Raw genomic sequence first — 7,047 nt, 5'->3', positions numbered from 1 at the left:
ACTCGGGGTCTTGATGGCGCCTAACATCTACTTGCTAGGCCGGCCGACGTGAAATAGAAAATTAACTATGTTTTAGCAATTGAAAACAAAATATTAACATTGGTAATGATATAAGTTTGAAGTAGAGTAAAATAATACCAAACAACAAAGTCTAAGCATAACCCAAAATCTGGAGTCACGAGCACATGAACATCTAGAGTGCTACAAACAAGGTCTAAAAAAATACACTATTTCAAAACTCAATAAAATGGTAAAGATAAAAGGGAAGGGGACTTCAGGACTGCTACGGTGTGCAACTACACCTCAAGTCTCCGATAGTGATAGGATTTGAGCAAAAGCTACTGACCGCCGCTAGGACCAACTCCGGTATCTGCACAAGAAGTGTAAAGTGTAGTATGAGTACAACCAACCCCATGTACTTTGTAAGTGTCGAGCCTAACCTCGACGAAGTAGTGATGAGGCTAAAGCGGGCCACTTACAATAACTTGTACGCAGTAATAATGATAATAACAAGAAAAGAAACAGAAAGTGGAAGTAAAGCAATTAACTCATGAAAATGAACTCAAACCTCATTATCAAAAGCCCAGATTAACACGTCTCATAATCTCATATAAAAATTTCGAGGACAACTCAACAATAACAATAAGTACAACATATACAAACTGTTGCAGCGCGCAACCCAATTTCAACATATCATCATTTATCAATGTCAAGTACCACATATACAATCTGTTACCACGTGCAACCCGATCCCACCATATCATCATTTATCAATGTCAATATCTGTCCTTATTCCACTATTTCAATTCATTACCTTTCAATTTCTGTTGCAACGTGCAACGTGCAACTCGCTCCCAAGTAATTTCAATCAACAATAGCAATTTAACAGCAAAAATTTACAAGAATTTATACATCAAGAGAGTAAATGTACGAGGCAATGAAGAATCACATAATAATAAAAGGATCTCTAACAACTCGAATGACTCGGCCTTACCAACTCATCGATTAGACAACTCATACAAGGGAAACCACGCATAGAAGACATCAATTACTACAAAACTATAAGGGAAGTAAGACATATGAGAGTTTAGATATGCAAGTAAGCAATTAGCAAATAAGCATGGAGTCATGGAAGAAATGGACAGTTTAATACAAGAATAACTAAATGACAAGTAACAATTATGGCATAGCAATAAATAAAGCAAGTAGCAATTAGGGTATGAAACAAGATATATCATGAAGTAACAAAAACATGGAAGCAAGTATCATAACGGCCTATATACACTCGTCGCCTCGCATATACGTCATTTCCTACATAATTCACATAACATGTAGTTCAAGGGTTCCTAATTCCCTCAAATCAAAATTAGACCCAACACTTACCACACCCTGCAACTCAAGCAATCAATCAACCATGTCTTGACTTTTGAACAAGCCTCCAAACAAACCAAATCTAACAAATTATTGACTAAATGATTCAAAATAAGCTTTAGAAACTACCCACAAATAAAAGAGGTTCAATTTTGCTCATTTTTTAAAAAGTCAACCCAGGGACCGCTTGGTCTAAACCCTATATTTGGACCAAAACCCAGTTACCCATTCACACTCAAGCCCAGTTATGTGATTTATTTCAAAATCCGACCTCAATTCGAAGTCTAAATCTCAATTTTACAAAAACAATCCCCAATTCTACCCAAATCCCTAATTTCTACTATGAAAATCCTAAATTTGATGTTGAAATATCATGAAATGTAATGGGTAATTGAATGGAAATGGATTAAAGTCACTTACCAATGAATTTGGAAAGAAAAGGCTCTTGGAAAATCGCCTCTAGGGTGTTTATGGTTAAGAAATGGTGTGAAATAAGCTAAGTCCCATTTTCCCCCTCTTTTACCCAGCTGCATGTGTCCTAATTGTGAAGCCAATTTCGCAATTGCGAACATCGCAAATGCGATACAAGGGGCGCAAATGCAAACCCTGCCTTAGAAACACAAAAGTCGCAAATGCGACCAAGTGATCGGAAATGCGATCCTGAGCTATTCGCAATTGCAAACCATTTCCTCGCTAATAAGCGGTTACCTAATCTCAGGACCTACTCGCAAATGCGAACCCTCATTCGCAAAAGTGAGGCTCGCAATTGCGAGCCAGACCTTGCAAATGCGAGATCTGTAGCAGAGCACCAGCAATAAAAGTGCACCAGCTATCTTCACATTAGCAAAACTCATCTGAAACACGTCCAAAACTCACCCAAGCTCCTGGGGCTCCTAAATAAACATGCACACAAGTGTAATAAAATAATGTGAAGTTGCTCGCATGATCAAAACTCCAAAATAACACCTAAAACTATGAATCGGACATCAAAGTGCATGAAATTTTTAAAGAAACTTAAGAACTTTCAAATTCACATATGAGCGTTTGAATCATGTCATATCAATTTTGTTTTGGCCCAAATTTTGCAGGCAAGTTATAAATAGTAAAATGAACATATACCAAGTCCCAAAACTAAAATTCGGACCCGGTAGCTATAAATTCAACCTACGGTCAAACTTCAAAATTTTTTAATCCTTCAATTTTACTAGTTTTTAACAAATCACGTCAAAGCAAGTTAGGAACTTCCAAATTCGATTCCCGGCATACGCCCAAGTCCCAAATTATGATACTATCACGACCCTAAAATCGACCCGATCGTGATGGCGCCTATCGTAAAATTAGGCCAGCCGACACAACTCCCGAATTAACCATTAATCAATAAAAGTCATTTTTAAGTCTTTAATTATTCAAAAATTTCATAATGAAAGTCTAAATAAATAGTGAGGAATAAATATACAAGCCCGACATCGGGGTGTCACAAGTCACGAGCATCTACTAAGGTCTGAATATAAAGAAGAGTCCAACAAGTACTAAATACAATCTAAGGAAGACAAGAGGGAGAAAGCAGTGCTGCGAACACCGGGCAACTACCTTGTTAGCTCTGCTGACTTTGTCACTGAGCAATCAACACCCGCTATCGGGTTCAGAAATACCTGGATCTGCACACAAGGTGCATGGAGTAATGTGAGTACGCCAACTCAGTAAGTAATAAAGGTAAATGAAAGCTGAGCAGTAAGAAAACACATAAAACACAGCATAACACTACAGCAAATGTAGTACATTTCCAAAACAGTACAGAAATCATTTTCTTCGTAAATCAAGTTTAGTTTCAGTAAAACCCTTTTAAAACAACTTTCAATAGTTTCAAACGACTGATAAAAACAGTGAGTAAAATACGATAGAAACGTAAACAACCCCTCGGGCAAAATATGTACCATAAATTGCCCCTCAGGCATAATATCAACAGAACCAGCCCCTCGGGCTACCACAGAATCACTCGTAATCAGCCCCTCGGGCATAACATGAATCAAGAACAGTCCCTCAAGCAATAACATGGAAAAATATCAGCCTCTTGGGCTATATCACATCTCACACTAGGTACCCACGCTCACTAGGGGTGTACAGACTTCGGGAGGGGCCCCTTACGGCCCAAGCGCAATAACAAGTCATCTCGTGGCATAATCAAACAGGCTCTTGGCCTCATATCAAGCCACCTCATGGCGTAACAAATCAGGCCCTCAGCCTCATAATCATAAATCAGTACCATACTACTGCGGCGTGCAGCCCGATCCCATAATATCCTCACAACACAGGCCATCGAGCTCACTCAGCCAGAAATCTCTCATGTCACTCGGGCAATAGTAAAACATGATGCTCAGCCTAAAATATCAAAACGAAGTAATATGGCTGAGTTATGAAAAATAGTAGGATACAACATGACTGAGTATAAATATAAAGTAAAAACAGTGAGGAATAGTAGTAAAAATCCCCTAAGGGTCCAAAATAATTGGCACGAAGCCTAAATATGGCATTCAGCCCAAAACATGGTAATAATTTCCAAACACAATGATATCAAACAGTTTACAATCAAATATGCGACTTAACAGCCATATTGGACAGACTAAGTCATAATCCCCAACGGTGCACGACCCCACGCTCGTCATCTAGCGTGTGTGTCACCTCAAAGTAGCACAACTATGTGAAGTCCGGGGTTTCATACCCTCAGGACAGATATTTACAATCATTACTTACCTCGATCCGGTCCAAACTCTAGCCCGCGATGCCTTTGCCTCTCGACTCGGCCTCTGGATGCTCCAAATCTATCCAAAAAAAGAATTATATCATCAAAATATGCTAATGGAACAAAGCCCACTCGAAAATAACCAATTTACATCACAAATTCCGAAATTGGCCAAACCCGACCCCGGGTCCACATCTCAAATTCCGATAAAAATCACAAAACTAGAATCCTTACACCCTCACGAGTTCATAAATATCAAATACATTAAAATCCGACCACAAATGGCCCCTGAAATCTCTAGATTTAGGTCTCCAATTTCCAAGCCCTAACTTCCACTTTTTTTGGCTTAAATTCCACAAATTCCATGATTAATTAGGTAAAAATCACATTAGGATTGAGTATTAAGTCCATAAATCTTACCTCCAAGTGTTTCTCGTTGATCCCTCTTCAATCCTCCTTAAAAAGCTCAAAAATGGCCCAACAATGGTGTAACTTAGTCCCAAAATCGCGGATATGGCCTTTTAAAACATTCTGCCCAGCATTAAAATCTCTTCTTCGTGAACGCGGTCAACGCCTCGCATTCGCAAAGCACAAACTCATGTTGACCATTTTTCCATTCATCGCGATCGCGACTTCTCATACGCGAACGCAAGGCTTGGCTTCCCCAACTCATCGCGAACGCGGATGCCCACCCGCGAACGCGAAGAACAAGCCCTCCAAGACCCCAACTGCTCGCATTCCTCTACGCAAACGCGGCAAGAACCTCGTGAACGCGATGACCATTGATATCGACCCTGCTCAATCGCGGGACCACTTTCGTGAATGCGAAGTCCAACTTCACAGCCTCACATCCTAATCCTTCGCGATCGCGGGACATCCATCGCGAATGCGAAGGTCAAAAACCTGCAACACGAACAACAGTTTTTCTGCAATTTCCTTCAACATAAAATGATCCGTTTAACCTCCCGAAACTCACTCGAGGCCCTCGGGACCTCTACCAAACATGCCAACATATCCCATAACATAATTCAAACTTTTTACAACCTTTGGAACGCTCAAAACAACATCAAAACACCAAATTTACATCGGATGCAAGCCAAAGAATTCCAAAAACTTTCAAATTCCACTTTCGATCAAAAAGTCTATCAAACCTCATCCGAATGACCTGAAATTTTTCACACATGTCACAAATGACATAACGGACCTACTCCAACTTCCGGAATTCCATTCCAAACCCTATATCAAAATCTCACCTATCAACCGGAAAACGCCAAAATTCCAATTTCGCCAATTCAAGCCTAATCCTTCCACGAACCTCCAAAACACATTCCGATCACGCTTCTAAGTCTCAAATCACCTAATGAAGCTAACCAAATCATAAAAATTCCAATCCGAGATCATATACTAACAAATCAAAACTTGGTCAAGCCTTTCAAATTTAAGCTTCAAACTAAGAACTATTCTTCCAAACCCATCCCGATTACCCTGAAAACCAAAACCGACGATTTAAATAAGTCATAATACATCACACGAGGCTAGTCATGCCCGAGAACTGGCGAGCGAAGTTCAAAAGCTTAAAACGAATGGTCGGGTCGTTACATCCTCCCCTACTTAAACATACGTTTGTCCTCGAACGTGCCCAGAGTTGTTCCAAAAGCCAACCAATCGCTGAATAACCTTACCATGCACATATCCGGGGTGATCCCACGCCACCCTATCTCATATAGGTCCGATAACACAATGTAACTAAACTTTCACAATCCAGTCTAGCCCATAAACCTTAGAACCACATTTCCACTTCTGAAATCATCCATACGACCAGAATCTCACATCTATACTCTGAATAAGCCCGAACAAGCTGTAACAAACCATACTTGCAACCTCATATGCAATACATGATATACCACATAACTCAAACACTCGTAGTGATAACTTCTAATCACAGCAGTTGCTCAAAACAACCGAATATCGATAATAAGCCTCTTATCCAGTAAAGCCTCATTCCAACACTTTCGTATACCGCCAATGATAAATGAAAAACGTAGAAATCAGATCAACTATTCGTGATGCCACTTCTCCTTTGGCAAGGACCCTAGCAAATTTCTGAGCCGAACATCGATATTATCCTCCCAACACGCTGAAACCGAATCCGTTTGTATTCATTATAGATCCCCAGGATCTCATCTAATCCAACACAACTACTCTGGTAACATGACATATTAATACCATCTAAAGCCACAACTCGTGTAATCCGCACATCAATAAGCAACAATCCAAACGTACTCAAATCATGAAAAATGACTCAAATGAAAGAGTTGTACCTCAAGCTCACTAGTACCACCACAACACAATGCTAAGAACCCATCACACATCGTAGAAACAGAACACACGAATCAACCCGAAGGGTCATACCTCCACATAACTTTGCTGTAATGCGCGACCCTATCCAAACACTGGCCCACATGAAACACCTCAAGTCACTATGCTCAAAATAGACAACCACGAGCAATTCGATGTCGAGTACCAAATATAAGTCATCATAACCATGATAAAGCAAATAACACAACACTACGCAAACTCAAAAGGACATAACCAATATGCCATCCCCCGAGCAATGCCCAGTACTCTTCCCACTCGAATTCCACTATGAAACCCCAATAGAACTGCACCATATATGCTTATAACCAACAAATCCTAACGCCTTGCAACACGGAAAATTAACTCATAGATCACCTCAGAACACTAATAGCTCAATAACAACCGAATCTACACATCCCTCAACAATAGCAACTCGAAGTCAACAAAGCCGTCTCGATGCAGAACACACATCCATATAGGTCTACCAATGAACCCCTTATCAAGGAATTCCTGAAACTGCTCCTTCAACTCCGCCGGTGCCATATGATATGATGCCCGGCACTAAATTAATACTGAAA

This window comes from Nicotiana sylvestris, chromosome 4, assembly GCF_000393655.2.
Source record: "Nicotiana sylvestris chromosome 4, ASM39365v2, whole genome shotgun sequence".
In the NCBI taxonomy this organism is placed as follows: domain Eukaryota; kingdom Viridiplantae; phylum Streptophyta; class Magnoliopsida; order Solanales; family Solanaceae; genus Nicotiana; species Nicotiana sylvestris.
Note: the sequence above shows the minus strand (reverse complement) of the source record.